General features: G+C 42.7%; 1 protein-coding gene across 5 annotated transcripts in view; it reads right to left on the minus strand.

The window, feature by feature from the left end:
• The window catches only part of LOC116939054 (transmembrane protein 132E-like), a 456039-nt gene that overhangs the window by 259479 nt on the left and 169037 nt on the right, over positions 1-27523 (minus strand). The window contains exon 2 of one of the 5 annotated variants that reach the window (XM_032946939.2): positions 26165-26234. The exons of the other annotated variants lie outside the window; for them this stretch is intronic. The gene's annotated coding sequence lies outside the window, so the exon portion shown is untranslated. The remainder of the gene's footprint in view (positions 1-26164; positions 26235-27523) is intronic. 5 annotated transcript variants of the gene reach the window in all.

Raw genomic sequence — 27523 nt, forward strand, 5'->3', positions numbered from 1 at the left:
TGATAGTTTTCTGCCCATGCACATACTGTAGGGTGTGTGCTTTCTGCACATTTGTGTGTTGTTTAAAAACTCAAAGTGGTGCTCATAAATATTGTTTAAAACAAGTGGAAATAATCATCCACTGTTGTTTACTCTCCGATGTTTGACATCTTGTGCCCAAGGCTAAACAACTGAGGGAGATTGCTTTCAAGTGTACAATGGTACAGGAAATAAAACAAAAACTGTAAACGTGCTTTTTCCTGACTTTCACGTGAAGACTTAAACTGACGTCACTGAGTAACAACAGAGTGCTTTCATTGCATATTAAAACGAGTTGCTATTTTTTTCTATTGTACCAGGTAAGGCCCAATTAGCTATATATATTTTTCCAAAGTGATCTGGCCACAAATTATAGATCAACGAAGTGGCTAATGAGGACATTTATAGCAGCCAAATACTCTCAATGCATGCTTAGAGAACATGCAAACTCCAAATATACAGGCATCATAAGGGTCGGGATCGAATACATGACCTCCAGGCGAGGTAGTTAACATCTTGCTACCATGGCCATTGAATCTGCAAGTAGAATCAGAACCTTCATTGGGTTTGAACGACCTACTCTTTGAAAAAAAAAATTTCGGTCAAGCCACGTAGGTAAAATAAAATAAATGAAAACAACTAAATTAAATGACGACGTTTCGGAGGTAACACAAGCTTCCGTCTTCAGGTGGAAGTCACAGCAAAATAGCTGTATCAAGTGAAGAGCTCTGAGACACCCGAGATTATATACAGGTTAAGGGGGGGGGAGGAGCCAGGAAGGGACGTGGGTGGGGGGGAGGGCTAAGTTAAGCCGCCTTAAGTTATGCTGCAGGGGGTTCTGGGGAAGCGATGGCGTGCTGCACGAGAGCGAGTACAACCACTGGCAGAAATGGAAATGGCTGTAAAATTATAAGGCGGCTAAAGTTTGACTTGGTTGATGACATCTTTCCAATGGTTGCTCAATTTAATTTAGTTGTTTTCATTTATTTTATTTTACCTACGTGACTTTACCGAAAAAAAACAAAGAGTATGTATCCTTGCAGTCACGAAAGCTTCAAATTTTGAACGACCTGTCACCTCTGTAGAATAAGGAAAGGTCAGGGAACAATAATGTTTTTAATCAATGAAAGTTAATGTACCAGACATACTTCTAGACTTAAACAAATCATGGCAATAAAATAAACATTTGTAAATACATTCGTTCGTTCTCACTCACAATTGTCATTGTGTACATTTATGAACTGTGAGTCGATAAATATAATTATCTTCATATTTTAACACGTATTTGAATTACCGAAAAAATGGGTACAAAGTGCAAACAGTACTTTATTTTGTAGTTAAACTATTTATGTAATTTGAGTCCATACCATTGGAAGTCTGTCACTTTAACAATTTATGAGGTAGATACATTATGTGTACAGCTCCCATATTTTTTTTACTATATACTACTATTAATTGTAGTTTTATTATGGCAATACAGCTATCCATACAGCCTGTTTGTGGTGTTTAGTTTTTTTCCACCAATGCCTAATCATAATATATGCATAATCCTGTTGAAACCCATTGTTTTATATTTGTATTATTTTATTGTTTCCCTTCTACGTGATTTTACCGAAAGAGGGTGTTAGCATTGCTCAATGTGACGTGACTCTGCTTATCCAAACCATTAGTTACTATCTTCAAATAGAGCAAGACACCGATATGTTTAGATAAAAAGTTATTTTCAACGATTTTTTTTAATCTCTTGCACACATTTTGAATGATTATATATATGAGGAAACAGATATTAACATTTTACCTTCCAGTGATTGAACTGTTTATGAGATGTGTGAGAAGTATTCAAGATCACATGAATGGCACTATCAGGAGAAAATAGCAATTCTGCAAACTTTGGGATTTATATGAATGAAATAAATGCTAATTTATCTAGGTATTAGCTCACATTTGTAGTATTATATTGACAGACTAAATTCCCCTTGGTCGAATTATCAATGAATATATTATTACAGAAAGACAACTATTAAAATAACTTAAATGTGAATCTTGATTTTAAGCTTTCGTGACTGCAGGAATCCATACTCTATGGTTCTTTCAGTAAAGTCACATAGGTAGAAAAATCTGGAATGGTACATTCTACAAACAAAATGAAGGTATCCCTAAGGGTTCTCCCTTATCACCAGTGGTAGCGAATGTTTTCATGGAGAAATTTGAAACAGATGCCATCCTGACATCCACCCTACATCCTTCCCTGTGGAAGAGATACATAGATGACACTTTCGTCATCTGGCCACATGGCCAGCCAGCACTGAACCAATTTTTCAACCACATCAATTCTATACACCCATCCATCAAATTCACCATGGAAATGGAAAATGATGGCAAGCTACCATTCCTGGATGTTTTGATCGAGAAGAGGCCTGATGTCTCGTTGGGACATTCCATCTACAGGAAAGCTACCCACACCGATTCCTATCTAAAGCCTGACTCCCACCACCATCCGGCCCAGAAGAACTCCCTCATCAAAACACTACACCATAGGGCCCGCTGCATCTCCGACCAGCGCCACCTAGTCAGTGAACTGGAGCACGTACACCAAGCCCTCAAGATGAATGGATACTCAGACCGCACAATCCGCAAAGCTGTATCCCCAACCATGGGGAGACAACCATCTGAGTATCCAATCAAAACCATCACCTTGCCATACATAGCAGGTGTTACCAAAAATATTTCCAAAATCTTAAACAAACACAAGATCCAGGTCCGATTCAATGCAGTACACAAAATCCATGATTTGATCCCATCTGTGAAGGATGTCATTCCTGACATGCAGTACCCTGGTGTCGACAAAGTAAGTTTTGTCTGCGGCAGCAGTTACATTGGGGAAACCAAATGACATGTCTCGGACCGTGTTCGTGAACACAAGGCACATTTGAAACATGGCAGAACCAATACCTCTGCCGTGGCTGATCATTGTTATAACGCAGTGGGCTCGCACAATATTGTTTTTTCCGAGACCAAGGTACTCTGCAAACCTTTGGGCTGCCATCAAAGATTTGTCCATGAAGCTATCCAGATATATAAACACAGAGACAATTTCAACCGAGAAGATGGGTATAAGCTGGGCAATCATTGGAAGGACGTTATTAACCAAGCAATGTCGTAACTTGCTGTGGTGCTTCCATTCTTCCCTGCTGTTTGGCTGTTATCTCCGACTCTCTGTGTTGCATAGCCCTGTTAGGTGCCTCTGCATTAACGGGCTGGGGTCTGACTAACATGGCCACCTCTGCTCCCTTAGCCTCGATTTATCGATAGTTCTGGCTGTGTGATGGGCTGTGTGTCTCACTGGCGCAACCACCATTGCGGTGGTCCTCTTGCGTGGATGCGCTTGCCTCTCACGGCGCAGTTGGCAGCGCCGTAGCTTGTGTTACACATAGACATGACATGAACTTGCTAATCCCCCTATTCTCTCTGCCTAATCTCTCCCATCAACATAGTGCTAATCTCCCATTAACACTGCTGTTGTGCGCATATGCGAGGGCGATACTCTTACGCGGCGACGGAAGCTCATTTCATGCTAATCTCTCTCCCTAATCTCTCTCTCCCTGACCTCCCCCATTAACACAACTGACGTGCTTGGTGGCGGGGATGTAATTCCTTTCCAGCTCAGACCCCACCTGCTTGCCCTTCACCACATATAAACGTCTTGTTGTAACAGCTCTCTCGCTGTGCATCTTCCTGGTTCAGCAGTTCCACTGCTGGATTATTTATTCCGCCTGAGGACGACCGCTTGTGTTGCGATCGAAACGTCGTGATAAATGATACTTATTTATTTATTCTACCTACGTGACTTTACCGAAAGAACCAAAGAGTAACTTCATTGTGACTTTATTCTGACTTCATTGTTTGACTTCTTTGTTTAATAAACATGCAAACATGAATGTAAATGTCATATTTGCCTATACAGTAAAACCTTGGATTGCGATCATAATTCGTTCCGGAAACGTGTTTGTAATCCAAAGCACTCGTATATCAAAGCACTCATATATCTGTTGTGATCACGTGATGCTCGGCAGACAAGGTGTATACGTACTACTCTTATTGCAAGACCTCGCTCGTTTTATGAAATTAATATTTATTTAAAAAAATGTGCTCGTCTTGCAAAACACTCGTAGACCAAGTTACTCGCAATCCAAGGTTTTACTGTACATATACACATTTGTGTGCATGTGTACACATGTGAATATAAAATTATTTTCCGCACAAAGAACATCACCAAAAAATTCAATAACTGAGACCTCCGATTGGAAGAAAGGGTGAAATCTCATAGTTAGCATGACATAAGCATCAACGTACCAGTGGTACAAGCCATGAGCCATTTCCTTTGGTCGCTGCCCCATTGCGGTAGGATAGTGGGCAATTTTGCACAAATATCAGACCAATTCCACCATTCGCTACTCGTGTGAAGGGGTGCAACGACTGCAGGTGTAATGGGGGTGCGGACACTTTAAAAATCAGCAAAAAGGTTATATAAATAAAACATTTCTTAAGAAACAAAAGTAAAAAAAAAACTATTATGTATATATAAATGCATCGTTTAGTCCTCATTCAATGTCTACTCGGCGCTTCTTGGCTTGTCTCTTGTATTCATTAAATGGAGCATCTCTTGTTAATGTCTGCAAGCATTGATGGGCTCCATTTGCCCTGATAGCATTTCTCCATTGTTGCGATGTCCTGGTGAAATCGCTCACCATGCTCGTCGCTCACTGCTCCGCAGTTTGGTAGGATAAAAAAATCTAAATGAGAGCGCAAAAAATGTATCTTTAGTGACTTGTTGCAACCAAGACTTTTGTATACCTTGAGATTTTCCACCAACTCACTGTAGTTGTCTGCCTTGTTGTTTCCGAGAAAATGTGTTGCCACTAACTGGAAGGCTTTCAATGCCGTCTTTTTCCCTGCCACGCAGTGCAATGTAAAATGCATCATCTCGAAGAAGTTCACGAATCTGAGGCTCAACATATACACCTTCCTTTACCTTAGCTTCACTTAACCTTGGAAATTTTCCACGGAGGTACTTGAAAGCTGCTTGTGTTTTGTCCATGGCTTCAACAAAGTTATTCATCAGACCCAGCTTGATGTGTAAGGGTGGTAACAACATCTTCCTTGATTCAACAAGTGGTGGATGCTAAATATGTTTCCTACCAGGCTCCAATGACTGTTGGAGTGGCCAATCTATCTTGATATAGTGGGAATCTCTCGCACGACTATCCCATTTGCAGAGAAAACAGTAGTACTTTGTGTATCCAGTCTGCAGACCAAGCAAGAGAGCTACAACCTTCAAATCACCACAAAGCTGCCACTGATGTTGGTCATAGTTTATGCACCTCAAAAGTTGTTTCATGTTGTCATAGGTTTCCTTCATATGGACTGCATGACCAACTGGAATTGATGGCAAAACATTGCTATTATGCAGTAAAACAGCTGTAAGACTCATCTTCGACGAATCAATTAACAGTCTCCACTCATCTGGATCATGAACGATGTTGAGGGCTGCCATCACACCATCGATTTTGTTGCAGGCTACAAGATCACCTTCCATGAAAAAGAATGGGACAAGATCTTTTTGATAGTCACGGAACACGGAAACCCTAATATCACCTGCCAGGAGATTCCACTGCTGCAGTCTGGAGCCCAACAGCTCTGCCTTACTCTTGGGAAGTTCGAGATCCCTGACAAGGTATTTTAGTTCACCTTGTGTTATGAGGTGTAGTTCGGAGGAGGATGAGAGAAAATCTGGGTCATGTGACCTTGATGGTTCAGGACCAGAAGTTTAATTCTCTTCCTCGTCTAACTCAAGTGAGAATAATTCTGGTGCATCAGGAACCGGAAGTCCTTCTCCCTGGGGTACTGGGCATATAGCTGATAGAATGTTTGGATAATGCACAGACCACTTTTCTTCTTTGACACACCTTTTCCAACTGGAGGCGCCATGCAGAAGTAACAATTGCTGATATGATCTGTTGGCTCTCTCCAAATCATTGGAACTGCAAAAGGCATAGATTTCCTTTTCCTGTTCAACCACTGGCGAAGATTTGTTGCACAAGTGTTCCAGCATATGTGTGGGGCCCACATCTTGTCCTGATCTCCAATTTTGCAGCCAAAATAAAGATGATAGGATTGCTTAACCACAGTGCACTTTTGTGATGCAAAAGTCACTTCACCACAAACATAGCAGAAGCTATCTGCTTTGTTCGCACACGAATGAGGCACCTCTGTTCACCTTGGCTAAACAGAAATGTGTCCCTTTGCAAGATCAAACGCTGACAAATAATAGAGCATGACACTGTATGATTTCTAGAGCGGATATAGGGCAATTTGTTCAGCGGAGGGATGTAAGCCTAGTTATGATTGCATCATCCATGACTTCTAGGAATAACATGATACAATTCATATCATGTATGATGCAATAACAGGTTCAGATTGCATCATGTATTGTTTTGCTCAAAAAGCAAGTACTGTGCAAACCCAGTCATAGATGTATTCATAGATCCAGGCAAATATGTATTTTAGTCATTTCTGGTTTAAATTGAGATCCCTTCCCATTAAAACTCACTTATCCTCCGCCATTCCACAGTCAAGGGTCATATACACTGAGGCAATAAAAAATATAAGCATCATTTTCATTATCAGTCACCCAGATTGAGTAAAGTTAGACTATATTTGTTTCAGAAGCATTTTGGCTGTAGACCAGTGTAATCGTCACTGGCAATGGCTGTACGCGGGAACCGAATTCGGGTCACCAGGTTTGTAGCGCAGCATGCTCACCACTACACCACTGTATGTGCATACACATACACACATAGGTGTGCAGCAGAGGTAGGAAGTATCGCTGTTACTTTTAAATTAATGCACAGCTACTTTGCACAGGTGTGTGTAAGATAAACTGGAGCCTGATTGGTCGACTGCAAGCAGAGTTTTCTCCATCATATGACGATGCCTTCGCGAAATCCGATTGCCCTGCCTGTGAATTATGATTAGTTGGCATATGTATGTTAAACCGGCTTGTTTCCCTCCCATTCTGTTGGCCTGAAAAGCACTCTAGCCCACTCAGGAATGGCAATATATTATATTGCAATAGTGGGTCATTTTCTATTCTGCCACTGAAACATTTGCCATGTTCATGAATTGTACCACAATTATTTAGAGCGTTAGGTTTGCATGGACAAATCAGCATGGTATAATTTTGGTCAATTCAGGACCTTAAAGATTAATCTCACGATCAGTAACAGTTACCAACTTGAGCAGTAAGATTCAGTCAAGAGAAAAGTCACAGTAAAGTGGAGGTGCAGCCCACTGAGCTTTTAGCCCATTGGTACAAGTTAAATTTCTGTCCATGGCTCACATCAGTGGTGAGTCATTTGTGAACTGGCCCTGCCTTCGACCCAACCTGCCACCCACCTCCCACCTCAGTGAAGTATGGTCAAACACCTCCATAACTGACATAGCGTGGATTGGTATTTTCTAAAAAAAATATGAAAATCATGGCTCAAATAAAATTTCAGCCATGTTTTTGATATAAGCTTCAGAGAGCACTTTTATGAATGACAGTGCAGTAATATCCAATGTGTGTTTACAAACAAACCATACAGCAGGGGTAGGAATTATGGCTGTTGCTTTTAAGTTAATGTGCAGGTACTTTGCATTTCATGTGTTCAGGACTGAAAGCCTTGTTCTGGTAACTATTTATTACCAGTGTCCATTAACGTGATGAATAAAAAGCATCCGAACATTGTGCTGTCTTTCAATAAGAGCTGGAAAAAAGCCATTAACCAATACACCAATCAGTCAGCATGTCACTGGTGGCTGAACAAAAGAGCTTATTTGGGAGAGTGCCATTGTGCCATTCACTCACAGAGTTAACAAATGAAGGAAATGTGAGATTAAATGTGTGTCAAAATGTGCAGTAAGTGCCATCTAACCAAGTTTGGAAATTGGTTTGTGAAAATATGTTGAAGCCTACTTTATTCCAGTATAACACCTGTGGTTTCCTTATAGTTACACTGTTTTCATTCATTGTATTGTACACATCTTATCCTCATAAAATTACGTTGTAGCATGTTACCTTATCATGTTTTAATATCATCACCATACCAGATATTCATCTTTTCAAATATAGCCTGCAATGGCCAAGTAAACAATCGATTATTAATTGCAAGGGTATGACAGAGTGTTGGCCACAAATAAACTGATCAAATTGTAACCCGCACACACCCTGTCAATGACGACACAAAATAATCATTAGCGTCCTTGTGGAGAATATAATATATTTCAGATTATTACTATTGTGCGGGTTTATTCAGGAAGGCAAGACTTAGTCTCGTGATTTATTTTCAGGAGAATCCTGAAAATTTTGTTTTTTTCCACAGTTGGGGCTCACGTTGCTGTGTGTAATCCCAATTGAGTTATTTCCAGGTTATTTGTCAGCAATGGGATCTTTGGTCAGTACCAGTAACGTTGTATGTTTTTTTTCAGCTATTGGAGAAACCTGAAAAAAAATAGAGAAAACTGATGCAGAGCAGGGGGAGAAAATACATAAAGGCACCTAAGTCAGGCACAGGTGATAGATACCACTGCATCACACTGCCACCCAATACGCAGGTAATACGCCAACTTCCCATATCTGCCCCACCACATTAAAAATATTAGCATTGTATTACACATTCCATCAGTCATACGGCCTCCTGGGAATGCGTAATCTTATCAGTAAGCTGGATTCTGCACACGAGACACTTAATGTCAAAACCGGTTCAGAGTGTGCTATTGAAGCAGTGACGTTTTCAATGAATGGCTTGGTTGTTGGTTTGGGAACTGAGAGACAGATCAGGCACTTGGAGAATGGTGGACAGCCCACACCTCACTTGAGTGCCCCAGGACACTACTAAAGCCACTGTTTGCAGCGAGCAATCCAGACGGAGCTGGGAGCAGTTTCAGCAATTTCTGTGCCAGGGACAGTGGCTGCTATCTGTGGCAGGGATGGTGGAAACAACTGGCAATCGCTGGATCTTCTGACACGTGCAGCATTCACCAAGAATTCCAATGCTATTTGTGTCGTTCTAATGTGTTGACTTAAGTGCTCATGTGATGCTATATCCGGTGCTATCAGTACAAAAATCGTCCTGTGGACCCAGCATCCGCAGGAGGAAGGGTGAGGGGTGTGTGCGATTCCGGTATGGCAGAGAGAGGGATGGAATGGACCTTGGCGATGGACTCTAGCTATTAGGACGTGGAATGTCACGTCACTTGGGGAGGGGGAAGAAGCCAGAGCTGGTGGAGGTGGAAAGGTACCGACTACATATAGTCGGTCTCACCTCCACACACAGCATTGGCACTGGAACCAAACTTCTCGATTTGGAGTGGTATCTCTCTTATTCTGAAGTAACCCCTGCTGAGAGACTCCGGGTGGGTGTGGGGATACTCACAAGCCTCTGGCTGGGTACTGTGCAGTTGGAGTTTGTTCCAGTGGATGACAGGGTCGCCTCAAGTGAGACTTCTCATCTCAGAAAGGAAAACTCTGACTGTTGTCTGTGCTCATGCACCAAACAGGAGTTGAGAGTATTCTACCTTCTTGGAGACAGTGGATGCAGTGCTTGACAGTCTTACTGGGCGACTTCAATGCTCACGTGGAAAATCATGGAGTTACCTGGAGTGACGTGATTGGGAGGGTTGTCCCCCCTGATCTGAACCCGAATGTGAGATATTATTGTAATTCTGCGCTAGTCACGGAATGTCAATAACAAACACCATGTTCGAACACAAGGATGCTAATAAGTGTAGTTGGTACCAGAGCACCTTGGGCCGAATATCAATGTAGTTGTATCATCGGACCTAAGGCATATGTTATGGGCACTTGGGTGAAGAGAGGGGCAGAGCTGTCAACTGATCACCACTTGGTGGTAAGTTGGATCCAACGCTTGGGACACTGATCAGATAGACGTGGAAGGCTCAAACAAATTGTATGGGTTTTCTGGGAATGTCTGGTGGAAGACCCAGTGCAGAAAGTTTTCAACTTCCTCCTCCAGGAACACTTTTCCTGCACTCCTAGGGAGGTTGTGGACATTGAGTCCGAGTGGACGATGTTGAGGACCTTGATTGTGGATGCAGCTGCGAAAGCTGTGGCCTGTAGGCAGTTGGTTCCTGTCATGGCAGCAACCCTAGGAGCTACTGGTGAACACCAGTGGTGAGGGAAGCTCTCAAGTTGAAGAAGGAGGCTTTCCGAGCTATGCTCGGAAAAAGGTCTCATGACTCGATTGAGAGGTACCGGCTTGCCAAGAGGGCGGCAGCTGCAGCAGTCACTGAAGCGAAATCCCGGGCATGGGCAGAGTTTGGAGATGCCTTGGAGAGGGACTACCAGGCAGCCTCAAAAGATCCATGAGTTTTTTTTGGGTTATATCGCATAAATATATAAAAGTGTCGTTAAAACCCATCACCACCTGACACAGCCAACTAGTAAGGGTTACACGTCAATAGAACATGCCAATTCATCACTTGTACAGCACACCGGTGTGTTGAAGAGCCAAGCCACAACATTTACAATCTGAGTACGACGTTTCGCCAGTAATTACAACTAGCTTCATCAGGCGACAGCCAGATTTGTGGAGAAGTCTTAATGTTTCGTTCCTTATATAGAGGCGTAGATGTGGTAACCACGCTTCTGAGCTCTTGTGCCAAGTGGGGGGGGGGAGATTACTGAACCAAAGTACATTATGCATTTGCATTATGCGAGTCCTTTGATCTGTCTAGTGTGTGTATTCAAATAGCCATACCAATGGTAATCCCTATTGAAGTATGCTGCCCATTATAGGCATACATTTAAATAATGTATTATTTGATTATTTGCTTCCACGCAGGACTAAGGCGGTAGCTATCCGAACAGTTACAATTATTTTTATTTCTTTGAATTTCGATAGATTCTCTAATTAGTCTTGGCCAGTAGTAGCTAGTTTTGCATAGAACTTCAACATTATCAAAATCAATTTAGTGTCCTTGTTGGCACGCTTGTTCTGCTACTGCTGACAGTTGTATTTGGGAGAATTTAATATTTCTATGATGTTCTTTTAGTCTCGTGCTGATCATTCGTCATGTTTGCCAAACACGCATGCCAACAAGGACGAATTGGCATGTTCTGTTTATGTGACAACCCTTACTAGTTAGCTGTGTCAGGTGGTGGTGGGTTTTAATGACACTTTTATATATTTACGCGATCTAACCCAAAAAACCTCTATTATGGATGATATTGGTCGCGAAAGCCTACGTGTTAAAGCCTCAAATATGTTCTGCCAAACCATCCAACACCTTAGGAGGGGTCGACAGAACATGGCCCAGGCTGTTTTCAGAAAAGGTAGCGTAACATTGACCTCAATTAAGGAGATAGTTGAAAAGTGGAAGGAACACTTTGAAGAGTTCGTCAATCCAGTGGGCATGTCGTCCTTTCAGGAGGCAGCCCTGGAAACAGCTGGGGGGGTTGGTTGAATAACGGCTGCTGAAGTCACTGCAATGGTCAAGGGCCTTCATAGGGTCAAACCTCCTGCGGTGGACAAGATTTGGCCAAAGTTGTTGAAAGCGCTGGACAGTGTAGAAGTGTGATGGTTAACACGCCTCTTCAATGTTGCATGGATGGCAGGAACAGTGTCTCTGGATTGGCAAACTGAGGATGTAGTTCTCATAAAAAAGGGACCAGAGGGTGTGCTCCAACTACAGGGGAATCACACTCCTCAGCATCCCAGGTAGTCCCAGGTAAAGCTTATGTCAGTGCTGGAGAGGAGGCTCCGCTCAGTGGTCGAGCCTCAGATTCAGGAGGAACAATGTGGATTATGTCATGACCAGCTTTTTTCCCTCTCACAGATATGTCAAGGGTCATAGGAGTATGATTCTCCAATCTACCTCTGCTTTGTAGACTTGGAGAAGCATATAACTGTGTTCCCTGCAATGTCTTGTGGAAGGTGTTCCAGGAGTATGATGTACCGGTGCCGCTTTTGTGGGATATCCAATCCCTCTATTTCCAGAGTGATAGCTGTGCCCGTATTCTTGGTGTTAAATCAAAGTCATTCATTGTTGATGTTGGACTCTGCGAAGGGTGTGTCTTGTCTCCACTCCTGTTTGTGATTTTCATGAACAGGATATCAAGGCACAGCCGAAGTATGGAGAGTATCCAGTATGGGGGCATGGAGGTGGCATCGCTGCTTTTTGCGCATGACGTTATCCTCTTTGCCTCATCAGTCTGTTATCTCCAGCATGGACTTGAACAGTTTGATGCCGAGTATGAAGTGACTGGGATGAGGATCAGCACCTCCAAATTTGAGGTTATGTTTCACTCCCGGGAGACGGTGGATTGTTCTCTCCAGGTGAGGGGGGAACAGCTGACCTTAGTGGAGGAGCTTAAGTACCTTGGGGTCTCTTTCACGAGTAATTGGGAGCGAGAGATCGGCCGGTGGATAGGTATGGCGTCCGGAGTGTTGCCGGCAGTGTACCATTCAGTGGTAGTGAAGTGGGAGCTGAGTTTTCGAAAAAAGCTCGTGGTTTACAGGTCGATCTACATTCCCATCCTCACCTATGGTCTTTGGGTAATCACCAAAAGGATTAGATCGCGGGTATGAGGGGCCGAAATGAGGTTTCTCCATAGAGTTGCTGGGCTCACTTTCCGTGGTTGGGTGAGGAGCTTAGTAATCTGGGAGAGCCTCAGAGTCAAGCCACTGCTCCTCCGGATCGAGAGGAGCCAGTTGAGCTGGTTACCTCCCAGTAGACTCTCCCTGAACGTCCCACTGGGCGAAGGCCCCGGGGCCGGCCCAGGACACGCTGGTGGGACTATGTCGCTCGGCTGACCTGGGAACGCCTGGGAATTGCCCAACATTCTGCCGCCGCAACCCTCACCAGGACAAGCGGACTGAAAAATGAACAAACGAATCAGTGCAAAATACATCTTCTTTGGTTCTTTCGGTAAAGTCACGTAGAATGAGAATAAAATAATAAATTGATAAAATAAAATAACACAATAATATTCTCACGACGTTTCGGCCACAACACAAGCGGCCTTCATCAGGTGAAGGGACGAGACTGTCTGGTAGGACAGTCCTACCAGGCAGTCTCGTCCCTTCCCTGTCTGGTAGGACAGTCCTACCAGACAGTCTCGTCCCTTCACCTGATGAAGGCCGCTTGTGTTGTGGCCGAAACGTCGTGAGAATATTATTATGTTATTTTATTTTATCAATTTATTATTTTATTCTCATTCTACGTGACTTTACCGAAAGAACCAAAGAAGATGAATCATTGCAGTCACGAAAGCTTTAAATCGAAATTTAGTGCAAAATAGTTTTCCGTGGTTATATGCCACACATCTGTCCCATGTGTTTCCGGGTTGTAATGCATGAAGATGGTATCAACATCTGGAGTAAAATGTCATTCTAGATGCCGAACAATATGGGGTGTAACTGAAAACACATCGGAGAGCTGTACAGACGAAAATAAAGACACCCAAACCGTTCTTGTGCCCAATGTCTTGAAAGATTTACAGCCTCTTATTTAGAAGGACATTATATATATGTGGGATTCCCATCTCTTCCAAGGTGTCTGTCCAGCGTGGGAGAGTATGCCATATGTCCTATGAAGGGGCTTTCTTGAGCTCCGTCTATTGTAGGCCCTTCTGCCAGCAGTGGCATGAGCAAGCAATTACAGGGCTGCACCTTTACCGGTAGAGTAAACAGCTCACAACTGGAAGGTGGTGAGTTCGTATCCTGGTTGGGGGTTTAATCAGACAATGATTCCTCTGGAGTTGATAAAAAACAGACTACTAGACATCTGTGAGAAAGCGCTTCTGAGCTCATCGGATTCCTCCAGTCTAAGTAAAAATTATGATTCTGAAAAATAAGTTTCATATTGTGGAGATGTCATAAATGTTTTTCTTTTGGATCGACTGAACCCTGCCAAAATAATTGGGAATTTGCACCACTTAGGGCTGTAAGAAAGAGATCAGCACCGCCTGGAAGGACATTTAAGCAGGAATTAACTTTGCCTATATCCTGTACACATATAGTAAGTGCTACAGTATATATATATACATATAATGCTGTAAAACTGCTTATATTGTATAACTACAGTATTAATAGCATAGTATTTGAAATGGTGTGATATATATATACCCCAGAAAATAGAGTCGAATTACTCTATATATTGTGTTTAATACATAACAAACATGGAAGATTTTACGCTGACATGTAAACAACAACTAATACATTAAATGAACAATGGAATGTACGTCAGTATGGTGCATGTGTTTACACGTGTTCATATCAGTGCTTTGTGTGCAACACTACTCGTGTTCCCTCTCAGCCGTTTAACCCTGGAAACAGGAATTTATGAAGCACTAGCTTATATACCCCGCGTTGCCCGGGCCAAAAAATATTTCAAAACTACTCCTAAAAATCTAACAGCAGTGCGCACTGACTGTGGTGGTACCTGCTATGTTTACAGCAGTGCATACTGTGGTGGTACCTGCTATAATTACAGCAGTGCATACTGTGGTGGTACCTGATATGATTACAGTAGTGCATACCGACTGTGGTGGCACCTGGTATGATTACAGCAGTGCATACCGACTGTGGTGGTACCTGCTATCACTACAGTAGTACATGCTGACTCTATAGCAGTATTTATCGACTCTAGCACAAGGTACTCATCTGACAGAGTGGCGTGGTGAGGCCTAGTCCCGTGCAGAGCCTCCGGCCTCGTCTAGATTGTCCAGCCGGCCGAAGTGGCACCTTGGCAGGCTGGGGCTGGGCTGCTACCTCTGATCTCCCCCCCCCCCAGCCACGATCTCCCCGGCCGCTCTGCAGTAATATCGACGGCCTATAGTGGTAGCATCTACCGACTGTATAGTAGTAACAGCACGCATCGGGGTGGGGGGACATGACACAGTGAAGAATTTACCTGAGCGTTTAGTGTATTATTATCGCATTTTTAACGTGAAAGAAAATGTACCCCTCACTCCCACCGAAGGCGTGCGACTTTGCATGGGCCGTCCACCCCACCAAAGGCGCATGAGTTGGTATGGTTGTGCATGCGTCATAAATAAATAAATTAAAAGTAAGCGCACAAAAATCGCAAAAAAGCGCACAAAATCGCTAATTAAACTAATTAAAAGTTGACGGATCTGAAAAAGGAATAGCGCTTGCTCACAGCAGGGCTTACGGCGTGGTATCTGGCTATTTTTATTTAACGTAACCCCCACGGTTGGAGAGCGAAATCCTTGGCAAGTGCGTGAACACACAAATAAACCCACACACAAACCCTGCCACAAACCCACAGACAGATTTTGACTTTTATATATATGGTATTTTCAAGCCCGAACCCTTCGGTTGTGGTACAAATAAAAAAAACTCAGAACATCGCATGAGAAGAATGATATCTCACAATACCAGCAAATGGAAGAAGTACACGTGAATGCATATTAGCGAGTTAATCCGGGAAGGCACCTAACAGACCTGAACTCCACATCACATCAGAGATTGCATGGATAAGGATGTCGCAAATACAATCCCATGCAGTCGAGTTGCCACACGCCTCGGCTGTTGCAACTCTCTGCTGTGCGGAGTAAACACGTTGGCATCAGTAAACATCTCCGGTGTCTTCAAAACACCCTCCCTAGCCAGAGCCGTTTGCCTCTTGGAGCCACCTCTCGCGAGCTCTGCAAACCTTGTGAAGGAGCTGCACTGGTTGCCAGTGCATTACAGAGTCCAGTTGAAGGTCGCACGACTCGCTTTAATAGTAAAGACAACTGGTCAAACCATCCTACATGAGCGATGCCATCCACCCATCTAAACCATCACGACACCCACGCTCAACTACTATTATAGACATGGACCTGCTACTGCTGCACTCTCATAACATCCGCTCGGCTGAGGAGGACAGAACGGAGTTGTTCATCTGCAGCCATTATGGCCTGTAACAGTCTCTGCCAACTGGCGTCTGGTCCAGCTGTGACAATCGGTGATTTAAGACCAGACTATTAAAAAAAAACATTTTATTTTCTTCCGCTCTTCACGTTTTATTTATTTATTTGTATGTGTTTTTATTATTTTCATAAGGTTTTTTTGTTAGATCGTGTAAATATAAATGTGTCGTTAATCCTGCGACCACCCGACACAGCCATTTAGTAAGATTTGTCACGTAAACAGAACATGGAAATTGGTTACTAGTTCAGCACACCAGTGTGTTGATGAGTAAACCCACAACATTTACAACTTGAGTACCACGTTTCGCCGGTAACTGCAACCAGCCTTATCAGGCAACACCGGTGTACTGAACGAGTAACTAATTGGCATGTTTTGTTTATGTGACAAACCTTATTAATTGGCTGTGTCAGTTTTAACGACACATTTAAGGATTGTTTGATCCAACTTAATCGTGCTAGTCGGTGCAGGTTAGTGAGGGATGAGGGAAATCTTGGACCAGTTAAGGCATCACCTCTCACTGATGTAAGCTGTGAAAGGAATTGAGATTGGGTTATCTAGGTTCATAGAGTTGTTTGCTAACTACTCTGCCATTGCGCCCCTGTTTTGTCTAAATAATTATCGTATTTTGACAAATACCACAAATATCACATAGCCTCAGAAAACACTTCAGGAATGGTAGGTGATCTGTGTAGCACATACTTGATGTTTCAATGACCATACAACAGATCCACCGATTCATAAAATTACCTCTGTAGATAAAAGTCAGGATGTACACTATAGTACTGCTTAACAGTGGCTTGATAAAAACGAATATGTTAAATTACCGAGTGATCATTATTTTCAGCATGTTTTATATGTACATAAAATTCCCATGTTTTTTCAGAAGATAATTTCGGCAGGATCAGATGGAAATATTTAATTATTTTAATAATTCCTCAGTTATTGAGCTAAAATATCAGGGTTACTCTTAAAATTTAAAATATGGATTATGTTTCCCAGATTGACATCAGACTGCACATTATAAAAAAATGCAACTGAAAGTCGACTAATCATGTTTCTCCATACCATCAATCAAAAATTATTTCCATGCTTTTCCAGAATGAAATGGCTGTAGGATACGATGGTCATATTTCATTATTTAAACAATTTGTCAGATCCGAGCCAAATTCATATTTGCTCTTTAAATGCAAATAACGTATTAAGTTTGCCCGATTTACATCAGATTGCAGACTATTTTAGAAATACAACTGTAAGTAGCGTAACATTTTTTGTAGTGCTTTTGGAATATTAAAAATCCCAGGGAATTACTTGTCCTCATGATTATATTAATTTCCATTTACTTTAATAACGAGGTGCCAGCTTATTTAAAGACAGACACCTAAACAATACAAAAGTACGGTAATATTTATACATCGCACAGTGTCATATGCTTGCTCATGCACTAAAACTGATCTACATACTAACTGTTGACGTGCATACTAACTTCTTTATACTTACTGTTTAACATAAGAACATAGACAGGCAAACAGTGGATTAAATATTCTGATCATCGCCACAGCAAAAGTGTAGATTAAACATATGCCCATGCTTGTCGATGATGGTGATCAACAAAGTTGGAGATTTTATTCAAGCTTGTCCTTAATAGGCTGCCCTGACTTCTACGAAAAATAAATGTTTTACATCTAACACATTTTATTAGAGGTCATTACCCCTTTATGCCTTGCTTACTTCAAAAACATCAATCAAAATGACCACTATATACATAACAATATAAATTAAAAGGCGATATCGACCATATTTAATATTTCTTTAATATATTTTCGTCGAAATTTTTAATTTCTAATATGGCCAATAGTTTAAAAGAAACTTCAACCACTATCATTACATTTCCACATGGCAAAATCATTAAATGCGTGTGACATTGAAGTCAACATCCATGACTGTTTATAACATATCTCTAACACGGTTTGTAAAACCTCAACATACTATCAAAGTGGTTAATGGTTGAAAAACCCCCATGATGAATGTTTTAGAAATGCACTTCAAAGCAAAATGTTGCCTTTGTATAAGAAATTAGTGAATGTGATGTATATCTGATGCAACTTTAAGCAGACACCAAAATTTGAAATGTAAATAAATAAATCATGATTATATCTGCTGTGCGAGTTACCTATGCACCTCTATTACTATTATGTTAAAACAAGTCTCTTATCTGGGGACAGTATGCAACTGAAAATGTGTTCTGTTGTAGTCACTGTTATTATCACCAATCATCATCACTACAACTTTTCAATTCACGACCAACAGGGGCATCTTCCAGTTCATTGCTATAAGAGAGTCTATACGACCATCATCCCTCACAATCATGCATGCCTGTAAATCATTCCACTCTCAAGTGTCCCCTGATCTCATCACTGCATCTTATAAACTGCCACAACTTCGTGCAGGATTTATTTTCTTAGCAACAGTTTCTCAACTAATATTTTCGAGCCTTCTCTTATCGTCTCTCTTTGTTTATTGTGACACGTTTTAGTCAATGGGTTTTCTTGACAGTCATGTGTCGTCTTATTATCCGTGTTTTCTCTAATCCACGCATTTCTCTTGTCCATTGGCATTTTGTATGCAACTTTTTGGTGCTGTCATCAGTATTGTGTGTCTTTGCTAGAGGACACGTTGCTAACCTTGGTGCAACTGAGAGCAATAGGTACAGGACAGTATAACCTATCATTGGCAGGAGCCATCCTCCCTCACCATTGTATAACATGCAAAGTTAACGTTTAGATATGAAGACAAATAATCTTGACTTAAAGCTTTCGTGACTGCAGGAAATTCATATTCTTTGGGTCTTTCGGTAAAGTCACGTAGATAGGTTTTCTTTGAACCTATCTACGTGACTTTACCGAAAGACCCTTTGAACCTATCCACGTGACTTTACCGAAAGACCCAAAGAATACTATCTTATGCAGTTAAAAACTATTGTGGTTTCTTAAACAATAGTTGGAATGCTCCCATGTTGCAATGGTTAGCTCAAGGTTCAGTACTTGTACCAATGCTCTTCAATGTACAAAGGCGAGCGACATACCACAAACCGGGTCACGCACATTTGTATACGCTGATGACCTTGCCGTGGAAATGCAAGCAGCCACTTTCAACAAGTTAAAATCCACACTGAATCAAGACATTTAAACCACGGTATATTTCCAAAAATGTAGGCTTAAGCCAAATCCCCACAAAACACCAGTCACTGCATTTTATCTGGATAATAGGAGCGCCAAGCATACTCTGAAAGTGGCCTTCTGTGGCAAGACTCTGCGACATTACCCCACTCCAACCTACGGTCCAGTGAAGCTGGACTATACGCTAACCTTCCACTACCACCTGAAATAGGGAGCTGCCAAGACCAAAACAAGGGTCAATCTGGTCCAGAAACTGGCAAACTCAATCTTGGGAGCATCAGCACCGAGTGCTACGGACATGAACGATGGCCCTTGTGCACTCTGTAGCCAAGTACTGTGCACCAGTGTAGTGACATATGACATCACTACTATGTCGAGTCTGTATACATATGACGTCACTGCCATGTTGGGTCTGTATGCGTAACATCACTGCCTGTTCGGTATGGATGCTGTTGATGGGTGCTACGGGGGTTGTGTCAGGCCATGGCACTCCGAGTGACCCCGGCTGGACACGTGACCGGATCCAAGAGGGGGCCGGGGAACCTGGGGGACCCTGGGGGACCCCGGGGGTCACGTGGTCAGGGAGTGGAGCCTTCTCGTGGGTTCGAGAAGGGGGGCGTGGTCAGGGTGTGGCCGGCCAAGCTGGAGAGGCTTATAAGCGTGCTTAGTGCTCATGAGCTGGGCAGTTGGTGTCTGGGATGAAGCCGTCGTATGAAGACTCTGAAGAGAGAAGCCTCCAGTCATCGTAGCCAAGCAGAAGCCCTCCTGGCTTGGCCACGCCAAGTAGTACCCGAGTGTTAGTGAGCGTAGGACGGTGGTCACCACTTTATGTGTAGGGTGTGTTGCAGTTGTGTTGCAGTTGTGTTAAATAAATAGTGTTGCCTCCACACGAGTGTAAGTGCCTCACTCGAACCATTACACCAGTATGGACCAGAAGTAGTCACTCGATTTGTTGATATCAAACTCAGCACTGCAATGCGGTATATCATTGGAATCCTCAAGTCAACCCCAACAACCTAGCTACCCGTGCTGTCAAAAATCTCTCCCCCAACCATCTGCTGCAACCCTCCAGGAAGACCTACGAATTGAGAGAAAACAGTCGCCGTCCCAGTCATCAGGACCTCAAAAACGTCCCTAAACATTGCTTGAAGTGATGCAAGCCCATTTGGACCCATGCGCTTAACTTATATCATTAAAAGTTCAACTTCGATGAAGCTTGGAGACCTGAATGGAGTTCAAAAGAACAAACAAACAAACACCTGGCGAAAACTCCGAATATCCCTGGGTTTGATCTTCCATGAAGATTATGGTCTACCCAAAACCGCATGAGGATACCGGATACACAAATAGAAAATTAAAAACTCTCCAGTGTGCTACTGTGATCATCTAGAACAGACCATACAACATATAACGACGTAATTCCCGATCCACACACACACACAAATGAAACATCTCAGCGATAAACTCCACTACGCCTGATGTGGTTATCTGGCTTGACCACCTGAATATGAAATTATAGTTGTGGCTCTGCATCTACATCAACCATAAACGAAAATATAATATGGTTAGCTCACTTCATTTGCAATCCAGAGTTACCAGTTTGATCTCTCAGCTCAAGAGTTGACATAATGGGAAAACATTTTTAACTACCCCCCCACCTCTGTCCACCTAGCAATATAAATGGGTTCACCACAGTTAGTCGATTAGCAGGTGGCGGTGTAAAATGTGAGCTGATGGTCTGGTTAATTATTTATGTAAATGTGAATAAGTTGTGCATGTTTGTAACCTATACATAAATGCACAGTAAGGTTTGTGGTAATATACCAATAAAGGTGCAGCCCTGAAATGGCTTGCTTCTGCCACTGCTGACAGAAAGGCCTCCACTAGGGAGCTCTACCCTTCCACACTAGCCACTTTACTCCATCACACGAGACCTGCCAATCGACCAACGTTGGTGTACCCTTGTATGATGCGAGGTGGACAGAGGCCCGGGGGATATAAGCAACGTGCCCATTTCTCAGCTGCCACGCTGAGATGAATAACTGGTGACTGTTGATCTGGAGTTCAAGTGCAGTGCGCTAACCATTGGACCGTGGACAAATTAAAATGCAGTGTACATTACTTGAAATGGCAACCCCTTTTAATATCCGACTCATATGTATTTATATTTCGTGACGTTTACCATTTTCTCTATTTGGCACTCCTATAGTTTTTTTTTAATTGTTTGCTGTTGTTTGCTGTTGTTACCTGCTGACCCGCTCACACTGAACATCTGTGAAAAACAGCATCATAATTGAAAACCATTGCGTAATTGTTTCCAATTACGATAACAATAACATGTTTCAATCATGTAACCTCTGCAACTCAAAATGTAAAAAAATGTTCTCAGAGTACATGTTTCCCTCACTTTATGCAGTAGATGCATTCCAGGGAAATGGTACAAAAAAGGAAATCGTGAAGCATAGACAAGTCACCCAACCCACAATTCACTGCACGCGACAGCTGCCTGCCGAGTCGCGTATACAGTACACACACACACAATGCTGTCCCACGTCTGACCGCATAGCCGCATGTAGAATAAATTCAATCCACGTAGTGTATAGCGAATTTTGGATAGAAATAGGTTAGACGCATACACGCGAAATCACACGAGGGAAACCTGTATGCTATTTTTGTATTACTAGTGTAGCATCCTTTGATACCGCAATACACCCATTTGAAATGTGATTTTGCTCACAATAATTAAATATTTTTTTAGGTTCAATGTAGAAAACCAAAACTGTGCAACACACTAAATAAATCGCAGCCTTCATTTACATTACTGTATAACTGTTCACTAAATATTCACGAGTTTATGCATTATAGCTAAATGTGTGCAGGCTGAATCTACTTTTAGAAAACATGAATGCATAAAAAGTAAAAAATATACTTCTGCAACACGATGCATGGAAGTTCTGGTGGATCTGTAGTGACTGGGAATGTCACTGTGTGGTGCCGTGCTTGCGAGGCCACAGCGGGGTGTATACTGTTGTGTGTACACCCCGGACACACGGGGTGTAGTACCAGCCCTAGTGGCTAGTGGGGGCTTGGGTGAGCGCTGGCTAAGCGCGCTGGCTAAGCGCGGTGGCACCACGCACAGTGTGCGGTGCGGACTCCCGTTGAGAAAGCGAGAGCGTATAAACCAGCTAAGGTTACGTTGGGGGCATGATACTCTGGCTGACCTGGGGACATGTGACCGGATGATACTGGAGGGAGCCACCGGTGGAGGGGGCTGATGGGTGGTCACATGGTCCAAGAAGAACACTCAAGAGCCTTCGGGCAAGGGCGAGAGGGATCGAGAAGGTGGGCAGGGTGAGAGGCAAAGCCAGCCCATGCCCGGCCCAATATAAGGGGGGCCCTGAGAGGGGCTCGGGGTTCTTAATGTTGGAGGCAGGAGATCCACGTCAAGCTTGAAGAAGCCTCCAGCCACGCAGTCCGGGACTCAGCTTGTGGTCCAGACCAAGATTGTGGAACCGTGTCTAGTTTTAACGTAGCGTGGTTAGTTGGGTGTGTTAATAGCTTGGAGTATGTTGTGCTAACAGTTTAATAAAACGTGTTGCTCCCAAGACAACGTCTGCGACTCAGTTGGACAGATCTATTTGTCAAAATCCAATGAATATATACGCTGATGCAGACGTATATAAAATTGTAATGAAAGAACTGCAGTTGAAGTGTTTAACAATAGAAAAAAGCAACTCTTAATAAACTCCAAACATCATTAGACCTCTTTTGCCAGTACCAAAATATAATAATAGGGTTTTTCCATTTTTTTCTGGCAACAATACTGAAACCTTTTTACGAGGATTCATGTCTGCATTAACCACAATACCTGCAGTCAAAATGCAAACAAAAACATACTATGATAATATATGCATTGTCCTTGAAACTGATTGGTCCACACCAAGGGACGGCTTTCTTTTGAGCCTCGACCTAATTGGTGCTCGACCAGATGCCGCCAAAAGGCGCCAAAAGATGTCATCTGGCCAAAAGGCGTCATCTGGTGTACGCCTTTTGGCGTGATCTGGTCGAGCACCAATTGGTGCTCGCATTTTGACTACAGGTATTGTGGTTAATGCAGACATGAATCCTTGTAAAAAGGTTTCAGTTTTGTTGCCAGAAAAAAAGGAGAAAAACCCTATTATTAATCTCCAAACAATTAAAAATTTCCAGTAAAAAAATGTCTAAAACTATCTTTAAATGATTATAAAATGCAATAAGAACGTCGTATGCAATACATTTTGTAAACAATTATGTGATTACAAGTGTGCATAGCAGAAACTTTTAATATCGGCGTTGTAAGTAGTAATTAGGGGCCCAGACCGTGAAGGCTATTGAGGGGACTACCCCAGCATATCACATGAACAACCCCAACATTCCTCCCCCTTGGCCAAAACTGAGAGAAAATTGCCCTCTCTACCACTTAGCACAACAATGGCATCATTTTGAATGACTGTCATTTGTCGACTCGTGGCCATTCTAAATTTACACTCGATAGCATAAAATAATGGAGGAAAATAGTTATTCTTGAACATTTTCATGTTTTATTAGGGAAAAAAAAGTTTTGCATGGCTGGATTCCTGGCTGGCTGGCGCATGGGCGGCCAAGTGTGCGTCCGCTGTGATGATGTCACTGTTCACATCTGCGTGATGACCTCAGCCGCATCCCACTGCTTTCAACCGGGTTCGTGACGTCACGCCCCCACCCTCAATACCCTCCATTTGCCACGAAGTGACGGTGACGTCACCACGGCGCCTGTGCCAGGCGCACTTCGAGGCCACGTGAACTGTGGAAGGATCGCTGATAGGTCTCGGGACAGACCCAAGTGCCATGGGTTGGCTGACTGAGGTTACTGGTAAATGCACCGGCTGTACTCCCTGCGGTGCCAACTTGCTGCACTTTATCCACCCTTCTCTCCGCTCGTTGTTGTGAGCGTCACTCCCCTGCCCTCCGTTGTTGCTGGAGGGCGACTGCCTCCAACTGCCCAGGAGCGTTATTCTCGAGCATTCCTCCATAGAGGCCGATCTTGACACCGCTGGTACCATTCGGCAAATCCACTCAGCTCCACATCCTCCCGTACCGCATCAGTCCATTTCTTCTCCAGCACATGTCGTGCCCGTTTAGTCCCCTCTATGCGGCCAAACAGAAACTGCTTTGGCATGCGGTGGCTGGGCATGCGTGCTACATGACCCTGCCAACGCAGCCTTGTCAGAGGAGCTCACTGATAGGAATATGTCCAGATCTATCAAGGATTTGTGAGCTCGTCACACAATCCAGCCTGGTTAAACCCAGGATGGTTCGTAGGCAGGCCACCACCAACCCCCCCCACACGCTCCCCGACCACCCTCCATAGACACCTACACCCCCCCCCCCCCTACACATCCACCACCTCACCCTCACACACACCACCCCACCTCCTCTCACCCCACCACCACAGGAGGTCTTGGGTCCGATCCCGGCCCTGATGCCTGGATATTTCGAGTGTGCGTGTTCTCTGCATGGTCGCGTGGATTTTCTCCGTTTTTTTCCTTCCACATTTAGAATCAACATGCGCTTTGAGTATTTGGCTGCTTTAAATGTCTACGTGATAAGCCACTTCCTTGTGGCCAGGTCACTTCTGAAATATAGCTATATAGCTTAGTAGGCCCTACCAGGTAAAATTAAAAAAAAGTTAGTGATAACAAAAAGTATAAATGGGTTAAGCACAGTTAGTTGATGAGCAGGTCACATCAATGAAGAGTAGGCCAAATACCCTCAAGAGGGGTTTTATATATTTCACTCAAGTTGAGGCCATTTTGCCAGCAATGGCCTGAGCAGGCAAATCGCAGGACGTCGTTGTGCCGGATGGCTTATTTGATGTTATCGATTGATGATGAATGTATTTTTGTTAAAACGTTCCGTAATCTAAAACTTTAAAAAGTTTGTCATCAAAGGTTATATTGTACGTGTTATATAATGTTCGCACACTGTCATTTACAAATATCCTCTGCCTGACATTTAAAAATTTACTTATCTAAGCACGCCCAGGAATTACTACACAAAGATAATTTAATATTCAATCAGGATGTGTTATTAATGATTTTCTTATATTTTATGCATGAGATAAGTGGTTTATGAATCAGAATAAATGATGACATTTGAATTTCAGCGATATATTCATAATCACATGTTTGTTTTGGTTGGAGGTTTCGCGGGGTCAGACCATTTTCCCTGGTAATTTAGTCAACAGCATCGTTTACGCAAACAAATTTGGAGAGATTGCAATCAGAAAAATTATTCTGACCGATTCCAGGTGGCCAATCACCCATCCAGACAGCCAAATGTATCTTTGAAATGCATTGCCAATGCCAAGGTAAAATATTTCAATGGTAATTCAAGAAAAATCCAGTCTGCCACAAAAAGCTATTGAAACGTTTGGGTGTTGATCTGACTATACATTATTCATATAAGTCTACCACTCCTACCACCGGAACTGCTATTCAAACCAATGGGAGTACATCACTTGGATCATCAGGACCACCAGAATTACCCCTGGAACCATCAGGGCTATGTACCATTGATGGCGAAGATGATGAAGTGGACAAAAAAGTTGACAGATGATGGCAGATGATAACAATGATGAAAACAGTAGAGATGAAAGGAACAAATTCAACACACATCACACATGACAGTACTGCCTATATAATGCATTTCAATAGCGATTCTGGTCAATACTGGCATCGGCCGTATAGTGAAATGGTGATTCCACGAGGCTAGCCATACACCTGATGAAAATAATAAAAAATGATGAAAATAACAAAGTCAACAAACGCACACCACACATCACAGTACTGCCCATGTAATGCATTTCAATGGCGATTCTGGTCAATACTGACATTGGCCATATATTTAAATGGTGATTCCACGTGGCTAGCCATACACCTGGGACCCTACCTTGTTGTCTGAATGCCACGCTGGGCTCCACGCAGTCTGCACCCCTCCCAACGATAACATGGTTCCAATCCTGTGAAAAATGTGTATTGTAATTTAATAATTAAATCACAATTCCAGGATAGGAGTACTATACGAAAAAATGATTATTATCCTATTCATATACATTACATAATCTGAAAAATAATGAGATGTGTGTAAATTAAACCTGTCACTTTTTTATAGCAAACATTTCACCTGTACCCACCACCAGCATGGACTGCATTAATCTGAAAAAAATGAAAGTGGGTTTCCATGTCCTTTTCTTGAATGGAGTCGTGAGCCCACAAAGATAGAATCACGTGAAATCCAGATCAAGAATAAAATTGGCTACACATGGTGTGTGGTGCCATATGAACTGTGCAGGGGTATCTGGCCAGCATCCAAGTTCTCACGATACATAGAAGTGGTACCTGGTGTAGATTCACACAAAACCTCACGCTGAAAATGACAAATGAGCCAGCGTGTTTTTTTTCATTCAGTTTGCCAACACGAGGCATGTCCACTCCAATTAATAAGAACAGTATGGCAATGCGTTAATCATTCCGTTAAGTGTATTGGCGATGACTGAGGCTGGCAAAGTGGAAAGATAAATCTGGCCTTTTTAGGTAATTTAAGAGGAGTTCACCTTACCCTGTAGGTAATGATAATATATGAACACATTATAAAGAAGTTAGAGGTCCAATGTATTATGCATGCTAGCTGATTAAGCCTATTATACATTTTATAACCATATTTGATTTGTGTACACTTAATCGTATGCATGTTGATTGCATGTGTACTTGGTGTGTAGACGGCTTGCTTGATTGGGCATGCCTACGCTTTCACATCGAGCATTTATGGCGTGATTGCTTTACAAAAAAATGCACACTCGTAACCTTGTGACTGACCCTCAATACACATACACACAAATAAAAATATATCCAGTTCAGGATCACAGGACATAGGTCCAATTATTGTTAGAGGGCACCTAATTACCAAGCTGGCACAGTACATAGGAGGGACAGATTGAGATGACACTTAGCTGGCCAATATATTAGCACCCCCCCTCTCACCACATCCTTAGTGCCTCCACACACATCACTCGTGTATTTAGTTTGCTATCCTTCCCCCACACCTCCGATTATTACAGTTGGCTACATATGGTGCAAAAGAAGTTCAACATGCATAAAGCATACCACATTTTACAGCTTAAATTACATCTGATTTCCATAGGCGGATGTCAACACGATCCATTCGGTAAATTCAAACTCTGTAAAGACCATAGGATTCTTCCAAACACTTACCCATGAGATTTCTGACCCCACTGGTAGTCGTTCCTCT

Source organism: Petromyzon marinus, chromosome 5 (genome assembly GCF_048934315.1).
Source record: "Petromyzon marinus isolate PM22_M1 ecotype Great Lakes invasive population chromosome 5, UKy_Petmar_22M1.pri1.0, whole genome shotgun sequence".
Taxonomy (NCBI): domain Eukaryota; kingdom Metazoa; phylum Chordata; class Hyperoartia; order Petromyzontiformes; family Petromyzontidae; genus Petromyzon; species Petromyzon marinus.